Source organism: Brachyistius frenatus, unplaced genomic scaffold (genome assembly GCF_029030835.1).
Source record: "Brachyistius frenatus isolate BFR_SWC_R1_liver_20210118 unplaced genomic scaffold, ASM2903083v1 Contig_6, whole genome shotgun sequence".
NCBI classification, from domain to species: Eukaryota; Metazoa; Chordata; class Actinopteri; family Embiotocidae; genus Brachyistius; species Brachyistius frenatus.
In genome coordinates, this window is record NW_027210605.1 from 8,527,436 (window position 1) to 8,541,213 (window position 13,778).

General features: G+C 39.0%; 1 protein-coding gene across 1 annotated transcript in view; it reads left to right on the forward strand.

The window, feature by feature from the left end:
* cntn3a.1 (contactin 3a, tandem duplicate 1) overlaps positions 1-13,778 on the forward strand; it is a 284,181-nt gene that overhangs the window by 24,333 nt on the left and 246,070 nt on the right. The gene's annotated exons all lie outside the window — the stretch shown is intronic.

Consider the following 13,778-nt stretch of genomic DNA (forward strand, 5'->3'; position numbering starts at 1 on the left):
CTGTCCTGCCTAGAGGACATTAAGGTAAACAAAGTGAAACAGGCACATGATCAGTTTGTCATCACACCCGACCTTCTTCAGTCAGAGAAACCTATCAAACTAATGTACATTAGAACAACTTTGATTCATTGTTGTTCTGTTAAACTCTTTCTCATTGTTTCATCACCTCATGTTTCTAAGAGGAAATGACAGTTTGGATGACTGTGACTTTTCCCTTAACATTGATTGCTTTATATTGTTGAATTTGAATGTTAAAACTGAACAAATGTGAATGTAAAAAGGCAAATATACTTATAGAATTGAAAATCACCAATCACCTGTGTCACACCTCAGTGTCCTGTGACTGTTGTTTAGACAGTGAAGCTGATCAGAACAGACCTTGAGCTGCTAATTATTTCAGGCCCTGCTCTGATAATGGCCGAGCTGAGAGGCTGTCAAATAAAAGCCTCAGAAAAATAAATACACTATAGCCACAACATTTACCAGCACGGCCCTTTTGTTTGCACCTAATCTCTTTATCATGGATGAAAACAGTCAACATTACATCAACACAGTGAATGAAACCAGATTGAATTTTTGTTCTTTTTTAGACGGCTGCATTTGCACTCTGCCAAATGCTTTAGTTTCAACCTTCATTGTAAAAGCTTTAATAACAGAGGAATCACAATGTATTCATGCTGTCGGCTTTGATGGAATACGGATATTGATGTTATTCAAAAGTGACTGGGGTCTTTCAGCCAGCAACAGATGCATGATAAGTAGCTTATAATAACCAACCCCCTGTTTTCCCCAACGCTAAAGCACTAATAGCTAGTATCTGAGGTGAATTACAATGATTATCCATATAAACATTGATGTTAATTGCCCTCTGTAAATTACCTTTTTGATTGCATTCTTTGTCGGCCTCGACCTTTTCGTTTTCCTCCTTCCTGATGTTGAGCTGGTGGGATGTTAAACCCCGATGGAGTCTGTACTGATGGCAGATGCTGTCCTCTTGGATATCATCCATGACACCCTCAGACTCTAAACATAGCATTCCTGGAACAATAACTATTGTGCCATTCAGGCTTTATGCATCATCCCAACCAGGGGTCTCCTTTTCATTGCCTCTGGGAGTGTAAATTGGTTTCAAGACACGGAGCCTTTGTTTCCAGAGAACTCAGAGGGATCTTAAAGGTGAAAATAGAGAAAGATCCTGGACTATTTCCACTTACACATAACCCTCCACAGAGCTGCATCACTGTCATAAAACTGTAAACATCCTGACAACTTTCTTATATTTGGCATTTTGCAGTCTTGGTTTAAAGATATTCCCCCCAATTTGAATTAACACTGCAGCCTCCAGGGGCTGCTAGTGGTTCTTTAGACACTCATACCTTTTTTTTTCCCTTTTGCCTTAAGGGTGATTTGTTTTACTAATTTTGAAATCTCTTCTGCTCTGCTCATGTTTGCATGTTGTTTTGTATTCTTTCATTGTTATTTTCTAGATATCATATTTGTATGTATGTATCTATTGTATTTTTTAAACTAAACTACTAAAACACTTTAAATTCAACAGGAAACATCACTCTTATTGGATCTGTACAATTTTCTTTATATTTTAGGTGGTTGGTATTCATTTACATAATCACATATTGAAGTATGTGGTAAATACAGTTAACATAAGTGAACTAAATCATATTAGAACTACAAAACAAAACAAAGATGTCTTTGAGACCACTTCTATCCATTTTAATATACATTACATGATGTACATTCATTTTAACGTAACACAAACACATTCTGCAACTTTGTTCATAGTTAATCATTTTAAAGACCTACACATTGAGTTGAAGTAGGTTTTATTTATTGTGAATTTAAATATGTGCCAAATTTGAAATGTTTAGTAGAATAATTGAAAGTATTTGTTGTTATGAAGTGGATTTTGAAATATTTTGAAGACTTAGTTATAATCTATAAAATATAGCTTGACAGAAAAAAGAAAAATTAACTGAACACTCGCTGTAAATGTTGTCAAGTTTAAATTTATATCCCTATTTCATTCAGACAACTCACATTTGAAATGTTTGTTTCAACAGCAGAACATAGTTTCAGTTTGGTGTCTAGGCTCAGGACTCATCACTCCCCGTAGATGGCATTACACAGATATATCTGGGGTGTGATAAGCAAATATCATAACCCCCCCGGAGCCTGCAGGTGGATGCTGGGGTGGTGGTGGGGCTGAGCAAACAGGCAGCAGAACTGACGTAGACAGCAGTGTTGTTCACGGGTAGAAAGGGGGAGATGGGAAATTTCCCAGCTTAAATAGATCACCAAATTTGGAGGGTCTGTATAGCAGATGATTATGGAGTATGTGGCATGTCACATGATGCAGAGCGGAGCAGCTCGAGTTGACGGGCTGAACTACCTCGCAGGCGTCACTCCATTTATTTTTTGCTGAAAGCCATTTTTACGTTTTGCCTTTGCTACGAATAAGTGTACATTGTAAATGTCATTGCAGTTATTGGTACTGAAATGCCACAGCTGTAGTAATTAGAAGTTACATGACACCCAATCCTTCATAATGTACCCCTGTCTGTCTTATTGATTGAACACGAAAGATTTTTTTTGTTCTTGGTAGGTCCAGTCAATCAGCCTGTTCTGAAATACAAAAAGGGACATCATCCCTCGAAAATGCCCACAGCTACTCAGACCCACACTTATTTTTGTTTTTATCTTTCCCCTCCAATGCCCATCTAGGTTCTCAGCTTTATCGCCGTTTCACACCCTGAGGTCGAATCTTTCACATCTTTAGGTCATACCTTAAGTTGTGAAAAACCTTTCCTTTTATTGTGGGTGGATGTAGCTTGGTAGTATTCAGTAGAAGAGAACATCCAGTACAGATGGTACCAAAGAGGAATAGCACAATTAAAGCCTAAGACTGAATTCTGAATCCTTGGCAACAGAAAAAAATGCTCGAGGTATGCCAAAGTTAAATATATATATATCTATCTATATATATATATATAGATATATATATATCCTGAAAAAACAAAAACATAAAATCAAACACTATAATAAAAAAAATTATGTAGAGAACAACAATATTTTTGCAATAGTGTATTTAAGTTGGAATTTTTAAAGTAGTCTCTCTCTAAGTCAGGTAGATATGAGACAGTCGGTGAACTGACTGAAGTGATGATGTCATCTGAAGACAAAAACGGAATCAACCAGGACAGTGTACAATGGAAGAGCTCACGCCATGACAGCAGCCTTTGTGATTGATACGGGGACATTTTCTGATTCGCGACTTGAATCCTCACATTTCTATCAATTTCACTGGGATGGGTATAATAACTTCAAATAATAAATGGCACTAATTCTTTGGAAAGGGACTGATTCCTTCAGGCAAAGATCCCATTAATTCATGATATTTACAATTTCGTGAACTACAAAAATGAAAAAACAAAACAAAAATTATTCAACATGGAGGCCTCCTGAGTCACCCGAAGAGCTGACATAAATCAAACGACTTTGAATCCCATCCTCAAAGCACAAATATTTATCATAAAGGCTTCGAGAGCACATATGAATATTAGGGCAAGTAATTGTACATGTGCGTCACGAAAAAAGGCCATTTGCCAAACACTGACTAGATTCAGTGTTGCGGTTGTGCAGGTACCATAGATAATGGGCTTACACACAGAGATGAGCATGCACTCAAAATGTGCAGGGACACAAAGCTCCGGCTGTTTTGATTTCAGCATGATCAAATCCTGAATGTTCATGTGTGCACCGCAGACAGCGTGCCCACAGCACTGTTCCATCAGCTTGTTGTGCCATGCAGTAATGAAGTGCTTCTTTATAGGAAGTCAGCCAGTCATTAAATAAAGAATAGGCCACTTCAGATCAATTGAAATGACAAAAGGACAGTGACTGTTTGTATCTGGCGACTCAACAGAAGGCAGTGAACAAGATGTATGGAGACAATTTTAGATAGGTTCCATATCAGATGCTGGGAGAAGGAAGAGAGGGAAAAGTGAATTTATTATTTCAGATTTTGCATCATTTACACATCTCTCTGCTGCTCCTTCATTGACCTGAACAAGCTGCTTCCACAGTTTTTACAAGCTACAGTATCTCTTTGAACATCTTGTGCGAACAAATTATACTATCAGACATGCTAGTGTGAGTGTATCTCCCCTCACAATGACATCCCTCTGCCATCTTCATCCTCACTCTCATCCTCGTTCTCCTTTCCACCGACTGCAATCACTGCAGTCCCAGACACCCACAGGCTGTAAACTGTAATTAAGGACTTGAATGTGTCAGTTGAGTTAAACACCAAGGAACAATGTAGAGTTAATCCACTGTAATTTGCTTGTCCACTGTAGTTATGCAGAAGTTTTGGCTTTCACAGCACAGTACCTGCTGCAAATGACGGACAGGCCAACATGTCTCTATTGTGTCACACACTGAATACTAGACAGGTTAACAACTTTTTAATGCAGAGATGTACAATGTTGCTGTTAAGATCATGCGCATTTATTCAGAGAATAGAGAGAGAAAAAAAGCTTTTAAATGCCATCGCCTCGAGCAATTCCTGAGTCTCACTCAGTTTCCACACCACAAACAGGTGCCTCGACTGGAGCCCCGGCACCAGATGTTCACTGGCTAAAGCAGAAGAATTGATTGTGTGTCGTTAATATATATTATCATTTCTCTTTGTTCTGAAGAGAGCAGCAGGTTCAGTTTAATGTTTCCATTAACGCTGCCATTGTACTTGTACATTGTGCGTGGGCGCAGAGATTACAGTAAATGGCATGAAATAAAAATACACGTGGAACTGTTTCACTTTGATTTCTTGTTTAAGTGTTACTTAAATTTTTTCTCCTCCACGAGCTTTTGTTAGGGATGGTTTCAGATGGAAATACATAAGAATGGAGGAACATGTAAATGACTGCAAGGAATAAATGGGAATAATCAGGGATATAAGAGGAAAAATAAGGCCAAAGGATCTCACATAATGATAATAAAAGATTTTAGGAATCTAAAGATTGTCTTTCTTTTAAGAAACAAATTTTAAAATCTTGACCAGAGCTTGCTTTGTTTGTATCAGTTGAGAGCAGTAGCCAAAGCTTATTCTGCGATACATTTTGTGGATGTGGAAAGTTTCCAAGTGGTTCTCAGATTTTTAATAATCTGATATTTAAGTTAACAATTAAACAATTTGAACACATTGTTGTAAAATAGTTCCCCTTGGTTTTGGCTTCTTTTGTTATTTAAACTGCCTTGTTCCAATAAGGAATTTGTTCATCACCTTCATTTATTGACAAACTACACTTGGATTTCCTGCTTATTTTTGTGGGTCTAAGAGATGTACCAAGACAAAATTAGCATTCTGATCTGTCTAATGGTGGTGATTCATGCTGGGGAACGATGCATATTTCAGGTTTTTGAAAAGATAAGTGTATGTTCTGTGTCCTTAATTATGTTGGAGTTTTTGTTCAAATTAAGTGTCTTTGCTCAAAAAACCCTGAAACTCAGTGTTACTATGAATAGGCAACATCTGAGTTAACAAATATTGAGGTGAAATATTCTTACGGCTGAGAGATTACAGGTTTTGAAGTAATAATTAGTCTTCTTTCATGATAAAATACACAAAATGTGTTAACAAGGGATGTGTTTGCCTTGGTGCATTTACTGCTAAGTTTCCCAAATGCCAAACCCACATGTTCAGGGCGTAATTTATTGTTCACCGTAGGTTCCCAGCATCCCCAGATGCTAATCACCAAGAATGCATCCTGATGAATTGATGCTGAGCCTTTTGTGCTGGATTTCATTCCTGGCGTCAGGCCCATTACTCTTTCAATTTGGCCTGGCATGGCTCTTTTTCACAGATAACAAATATGGTCATTTCCTTGCTAATTCAAACAGGCTCTAGCTTGAGCAATTCAGTGGACTGCCATGAGGCAGTAAAGCAGTCAGTGACGTCGGTGTGAGAAAGCAATGATGAGAAATGGCACACAGGTGCTGCTCTCGCCCCCGAATGCTTTCCTTCATTATGGCGCCTCACTGCCACCCTGAGTTTTCCTTCATTATGTTTCAAACAGATCTTGCTTTTTACAAACCTACTGAATTACAATTTAAGGGCAACTGAGGATTTTCAACTTAAAAGAAGAAACACGACTGTCACAATTCAGAAAATGCTTCAAAATCAAGAAACTACAAACCTCAACTAACTTTTTGGTAAGCCTGCAAGTGATCAGTGGTAAATATTTCATTTCTTGAAACATACCCTTATCACTGATATGAAGTTATATAACAGTGCCGACAGGCCATGACTTAAAAACTCAGATAGTGATATTAATGGGGGGTTATTTCTTGTATAATTGATTAAACATTTTCAGGTCTGTTAGGCTTGAGAAAAATGATGGTTGGCCTGTACAGTAAACATGGATTTCCAATAAGAGTAATGGCACGACCTCTCAGACTTCACATGCCATTAATACCTGAAAACTATCACTGTCACCCGTAATGCATGGTGACATTTAGGTTCTCAATGGCTTACACCACCCTTTTTTTTTCTCTGCATTGTGGCCTGACCATTTGACATGAGGGGATTTCATGTTGTTAGAGCAACTGCAATCAGGTGTATTGCCATCCCACAAGGGCCCAATTGTCCTGAAAATAGTCAAAAGCAGCACTACATACTGGGAGAAAATAACATTACTTGAGCTTCTCATCTGCTGCTGTGGCAACAAATCTATTACAGGTGCAAAGGCTGAGCTAAACAAGGACAGTTTTGGTAGCTAATCACAGGAGTGTCATCCTTGTGATTAAATCCCTTTATTGTACACATAGCAGTGCTTGAAGAAGACAGTCAATATCATCTTGTGATGCTTTTTCCTTCTCTGCGGTCCTATTCTTCTGATGATACAATCAACATGATTGGCCCCTGGTCATGACACTCAGTATGAAAAATAAACTAATGAACTGTGATAGTAACTCGGACCATTTTTGTCTTTCTTGAAACACAGTTTGTACTTTACATCCAATTACCTTCCTCATCATGTGATCTACGTTGTATAATTGCTGAAAATAACTCGTGTGATGTTCTAACTTTGACAGTTTTTCATCTCCTTTGACCCCAGTGGAAATTAGTCTTGAGCCTCACAGCAGGTGAAGGGTTTAAAATTTGTTTTTCAAAAGACACATTTTTACAGACAAAGTCTAGACAAATAATGATGAGATTAGTTGTTAGTGTAGGGAATCAGTCAGTTGATCAATGAAGCACAATTGAAGCAATTAATCTTTACATGTTTTGCATTGTCACCCAGTTTCCACTCCACCTCCGCACCGCAATGCCTCTGATTCACTGAATATAAAAGTACTCAACTGCCTTGCTGCCTAACTTAACTAAAATGTAACAGTTTGTGTGGAAATACTTAATGGAAAAGCTTTTTAAAAATTAAGAAACGATTTATTTACTCAATAGTTGCTTCAGAAAATACTCAGGCTTCTTCACATTTTGCATACATCAAATCTACCCACTAACCCACAATAACAAGTGAAAACACATTTTTAGAAATATTTGCAAAAATCAAAAGCTGAAATCTCTCTAGCAAGGTTGGTGCTACCGGGGTCTCTCCTGGACACAGATGACACGCTCAGTCGTACTTTTGGGTATAAAATGCCTTTATTTGCCCAGTCCATACACCAATGTCTATGTGCAACCGCTTCTCCCTTCCTCCTTCTCCCTGCTCCCCTTTATAGGGGAGAGCTCATCAGTTCACATCCAGCTCAGCTGTGCTCATCAGTTCATATTCGGCTCAGCTGTGCTCATTACACCTTCCCTCTCTACCCCCTGCAGCTGAGCTAACCACACCCCGCCACCACACTCTCATTTACAAGTTTTAAGTCCTCAAGTTCAATACAGTTCTGAGTTTTCTTCGAGTCTCTACAGCAGGGGTGTCAAACTCATTTTAGTTAAGGGGCCACATACAGCCCACTTTGATCTCAAGTGGGCCAGACCAGTAAAATCATAGCATAATAACTGATGGGAGAGAAAAAAAAAAGATTTGTCCCTTCCTCTTGTTTGCATTGTGGCTCCGGAAAGTCTCTTCTGTTTTCTCTCTTATTTGCAAGTGATTCCTTTTTGTTTTACTTTCCACATCTAATTGACTCCCCTGTGTCCTTATCTTGTGAATTACCATACGAAAGCAGATACAAAGGGAATAAGGGGGTGACTGTCAACTGTTTTGTCACACTGTATGAAAGCTGCCCTACGGAGGAGATCTGGGAGCGTTGCTGCACACCTCTCTTTTGATGTAGTTGCTCCTTCTTGCAAGAATAAAATGTCCGATGTGTTTTGATTTTGAACCAAGCCTCATGAGTAATTTCTCTTCACAATAACGCATACATAACGACAATATTTCTCTATGTTTAAATCATTGGTGAAGGTTTTTGGATGATAAACCCTATTTTAAGGTACTTTCTACAATAAACTAGAAACCTAAAGAGCAAAAACTCAAGACATCAGCCCACTGTTTATCTGCCTGGGATCTCTTTGTGACGCATTTGACGTGAAACGCGTCACAAAGCGAGCAGCGAGCGCTGCTGCCTCCGGAGCAGACGTCGCATTTACGCTGTTTTTGAAGCAATTACTGGATCGATTAAAAAAAAAAAAAAAAAAAAAAAAAATTACAAAACGTTTGTACTCATAAACCTCCATATTCTCATAGAAATGCAATTTCATGTCTTTCTGTAATTTTCACACTTAGCAAAGTCATCCGGCGGGCCGAGCTTGTCCCCCTGGGGGGCCGCATCCGGCCCGCGGGCCGCATGTTTGACACCCCTGCTCTACAGGCTTTGCAAACTTGGATTCATCAGTTTATCCTGTCCCTCCAGAAGATCCAGTTAAGCTTCGTCACATTGGTTCAAAACTGCTATCTTTAGATCTGTTGTGGACTTTGGCTGTGTCACTGACGGGCAGTTAAGAGACTTGTACAGAAGCTACTTCAGTGTTGTCTTGTCTGTATGCATTGGGTCATTATTGTGCTGGAAGTTGACCCGCCACCCCAGTGTCAGGACACTTGCCCTCTGCACAGATTTTCTTTAAGGACAATCTGTATTTGGCTGCATTGGCTCTCGTGTTGTTTCAACATAGTCAGTAGTGTTGGACTTGGGCTCCTGCTAGTAACCAAAATGTGTCAGCCCCCAGTCCTGCGTGTTCTTTAATGAGGCAATAGGAGAATATGTCAGACTCCAAGATATTTATTTAACAGCAGCAGAATAACCAGTTTACAGAGCTCTGGGTCCAGACTATGTTTCCCTGACCGCAACAGAGTATGTGTCAGTTCACGAAGTCTGAGCTCCTGACTTTCCCTCACCCAGTCTTCTTATAGTACAGACACCAAAAAGTAATGTGTATTGATGTATCCTTTGTTGGTTGGAGGAGGTGGTGGTTGTCTTCCACCAAAAAGTCATGTGTATTGATGTATCCTTTGTTGGTTGGAGGAGGTGGTGGTTGTCTTCCACTAAAAAGTCATGTGTATTGATGTATCCTTTGTTGGTTGGAGGAGGTGGTGGTTGTCTTCCTTCACATCCTGGAGTCCTCCAGACAGCCGTCTGTTCCTGTTTATGCCTCAAAGAACAACAGTATGTGACCCCACAGGTTGCAGACCCCCTCCTGTGACCTTTTGGTTTGGCACAGTACTCTCACTCTCATTTACAAACACTACACCTTCATTCACAACCACACCTTGTTCGTCTACACCTTCATTCACAACCACACCCTGTTGTCTACACCTTCATTCACAACCACACCCTGTTGTCTACACCTTCATTCACAAACACAGCCTTTCATCTACCCCTTAGGATTAATAGTTGATAATACGACCTATATATAATTAATATGATATGGCATATATATATGTTGTATTATTGTAAACATAACCTAGCACAGAATCGCACAGTAGTGAACTTTTTTTGTGTATATTTGTATGCCATTGCAACAGTGATAGCCATAACCGGATGAAGAATGTTTTTTGGTAGTCTCGTGAATGTGATATATCGAGAACACATTGAGGGAATTCCTTCAAAGTTGGCACAAACGTTCACTTGGTCCCAAGGATGAATTGATTCATTTTTGGGGGTTAAAGTTCAAAGTTCACTCTAAACCTCACATCGGCCAATTCTGGTGAACATGATATCTTAGGAAAGCCTTGAGGGAATTTCTTATATTTCAGCACAAAAATGTTCTTGGCATCACACATAAATTGACTTGATTTTTGTGGTAAAACGCACAGGTGATTGGGACCTCACTTCCCCCACATCCATCCATACCATTCTTGTGGATGCATTATCTCATGAACCCTTTGAGGGAATATCTTTAAAGTTGGCACTCACTTGGTATCAAGGACGAACTGATTAGATGTTGAAGGGGTCAAGGTTCTAAGGTCAGGGCCTCTGTTACCCCACATCTGTCCCATTCTTGTGAAGTCGATATCTCAGAAATGCCTTGAACGTCTTTAAATTTGGCACGAACGTTTATTTAAACTCAAGCATGAACTAAAAAAGATAGGCAAAACACTTTCCATTTTTCGAAGCCATAACTCAAGAAATGAGGGGAATACTGTGACCATATTTTAGATTTTGTCATATTGAATTGCTGACACCAATCTTGTCCCTCTGCAAACTGTGGTCATTGTATAGCTCTTCTATGCTGATGGGTTGAAGAGGTGTGTGAAGCATCCACATTTTAGAATTGGTAACTTCTTTGCAGGACCATCCATATTTTTACATATGAGTCTGGACAAACATGGATGTAAACTACAATTTGATTGGTTACCGGAGGAAGACAACCACAATAATTCCAGTTATTCTAGTCATTCATATTGCTATATTACAGTAATTCTAGTTATGTATTTTAGACTGGTAAGCTTTCTCATGCTAAACTGATGAGATTGCTACTTTTCACAAAACAAAAGTAACCTGCAGTTTGCAGGTTACTTGCATTGTCACCTAAAAGCCTCGTGACCCTGTGTCTTTACTTTCATGCCACAGACCTGACCAGCTACACAAAGTAGTGGCATCCGAAGTGAACAGGGTCACTGTTGTGACCAGCTTGCTGTATCTCCTCCTCAAGCTGGTGACAGCTCATTTTCTGAGCCACAGCTTTAGCACTCAAAGAGCAGAGGGCCCTATAATGATCAGCTTTTAGTGCTGGCACTGGGCGGCTGAATAAGCCATCAGGCATCATTACGCCTTGCTGGGGAAAACAATCTCTTCATTCCCACTGGTGCTCCCAAACAGGGGAACTCTTTAGGAGAAATGAGACACTTCAGTGTGTGTTGTATGTGAGCTAGAATGCTTTGCTCAGTTGCAACTAGTATCATTCAGCAGTCAAAGAGCCCATATTCCCGAATATGCATATATATATATATATATATATATATATATATATATTATCTGTTTACACATAAAAATCTTTACGATGCGGAAATCTTCATTCAAAACAGAAAGCAGTGACTGATCAATAACAGGATCACGGAACGTTCCCCTGAAAAGAAAGCAGTCCCTTCTAAAAAGGCACTAATGATCTCACAACACTGAGATGCAAAGCTGCGCATACTACACAGACAGACAGGTCCATTATTTCTTCTGGGCATATTCTGTCCCCCAGGACGGCATTTTTAAAATGGTTATTTATATATTTATTTGACTTTATAATGCCTCAGCTAGTCAACCATACTGCATTTGTTCAGTGCTCTAGATATGACCTAAACCTCAAATGTCACAACTAAACAAATTGAGCCTGGCTGACAAGGATGAATAAGGCTGCTGCAGGCACTGACTTCAGAGTAGCCGGGTTAATAAAGTACAAGTACGCCTCTATGGACGGTACAGAACTTCCATTCTTGCTTTCAAACAAAACACGTATACAATTTGATGTAAAATGAATGCATTATGCTGTTTTATATTTCCAATTTACTCTGATACACACTGAATCAGCTCATATTTTGTATATATAACAGTATGTTAACACAAATCAGTAAAACAAATCTGTGAAATATTTCATTTCAAAAGAACAATCCCCTTCTTTCTATGTAAATCATTTATTTCAGCATATCTCTTGGTGAACATTGTTTGTTGTACGCAGGAGAGGACACAGCTTTCCTTTTCAGCTGGAAATTGCCACACAACTTGCCTGCTCACACCTTTCCTCAGAAGCATTCAGCCGAGCGCTGGATGTTAATTTGGCCCATCTTGTCAAATGGGGGCAGGTTAGGGAGCCGTTTGATGTTAACAGTTTCAAAATTTTCACTAGTGCAGGATAGAAATTCATACTGACACATTTGTGAAATGCTGAGACAAACACTGCGATCACGTAGCTGGCTGTAAGGCTGACACAGCCTACAATGAAAGTAAAATTTTATAAAAGTATAAATATGTTTTTGTGGGTCACATGTATCTGAACACATTTACAGAATACAGTAAATTATTTCAAGATAAAGCGTAGTATTAATTATTCACATTTGTTCTCAAAATAATCAACTTGGTGGACCCAAAACAGTTAAAACATCAAAATGCTTAAACTTCATGACATCGTGACTCCTGCACAATGACATGCCTTTTTTTTTTTTTAAACACATCTTTGGTTTTGTTTATACTTGAAAATGATATGGCGAAATGATTCTGCACATCTAGGTTAAATAATTGGTTTAAGAGTATCGGTGAATTAGTTTGCTATGCTAGTGCTATGACAAGTAGCTCCTGAAACTTTTTTCTATTTGCTCTTCACTATTCAGTACAATCAGTCCTTTGTTCACCACTACATACGAGTTATTTAGCAGGAAAATCTCTTCAGTTTAGGTCGATTGCTAATAGGACAATAAGCTCAGAGGTTTATTGAAAACATGTAGCCCACTATCGCTATAAACTATGACTTTTTTTTGTGGAGCAGTTCATACTCTTGCTGCATTCAAATGGGACTCGTGAGCTCCTAAAAACATTGTTGCTATTCAACAGCCATGTGGATGGTGTCTAGAAGCTACACAGGTAAACAATTTAGCTAACGGGCGGGTGATGTATTGCAGGAAATGCAAAGTTACGGAGCAAAACAATGAGGACTTTGGGAAGACAAACATTTTCCTGTGACATAGGCTATTATTTAAAATTATGAAGAAAAATTCTGCACAACTAAAATGACAAAATATTAGCTTAGCATCTAACGAAATATGAATTTCCATGGCTTCTGCCTTTTCCGTAAATGCTGGCAAACACGTCACATTTCGTGAACTCTGGGCTTATAGAAAGATTTGAGTTACAACATTGTGAAAACCACATGATAGGGCTGGGACTCTTTTCTTGTAAATACGACCCCTTTGACACAGTATATCTGATACTGGACTCTGCAACATAGGTCTTCCTAGTAAATAAAAGCTTCATCCATTTTGGACTTTTATTTTTGTTGACCGTTGTCAGATAAAATTCAGATAATAAAGTCATTTAACAAGGTTTGTGACGCTAAGAAACTGTGTGTGGGAAAAATGTAGTTTATATCGTGCAGACCATGAAAGTTTCCAGCACACGCTCCTGGAAAATTTTGGCATGCATCTGTTTTGGCAACATCTGGGAATGACTTGATGATGGTCTCAAAGTCTGTGGGATCCTCATGGAGGTTAATCCAGCCATGACTGAACGGAAGGCAACCTGAATCAGTGCTGAACATTGGGCCATGTGACACGTTTACTTACTGTTTGACGTATTGAAGAGCCTTTTAACAGTCAAATTAC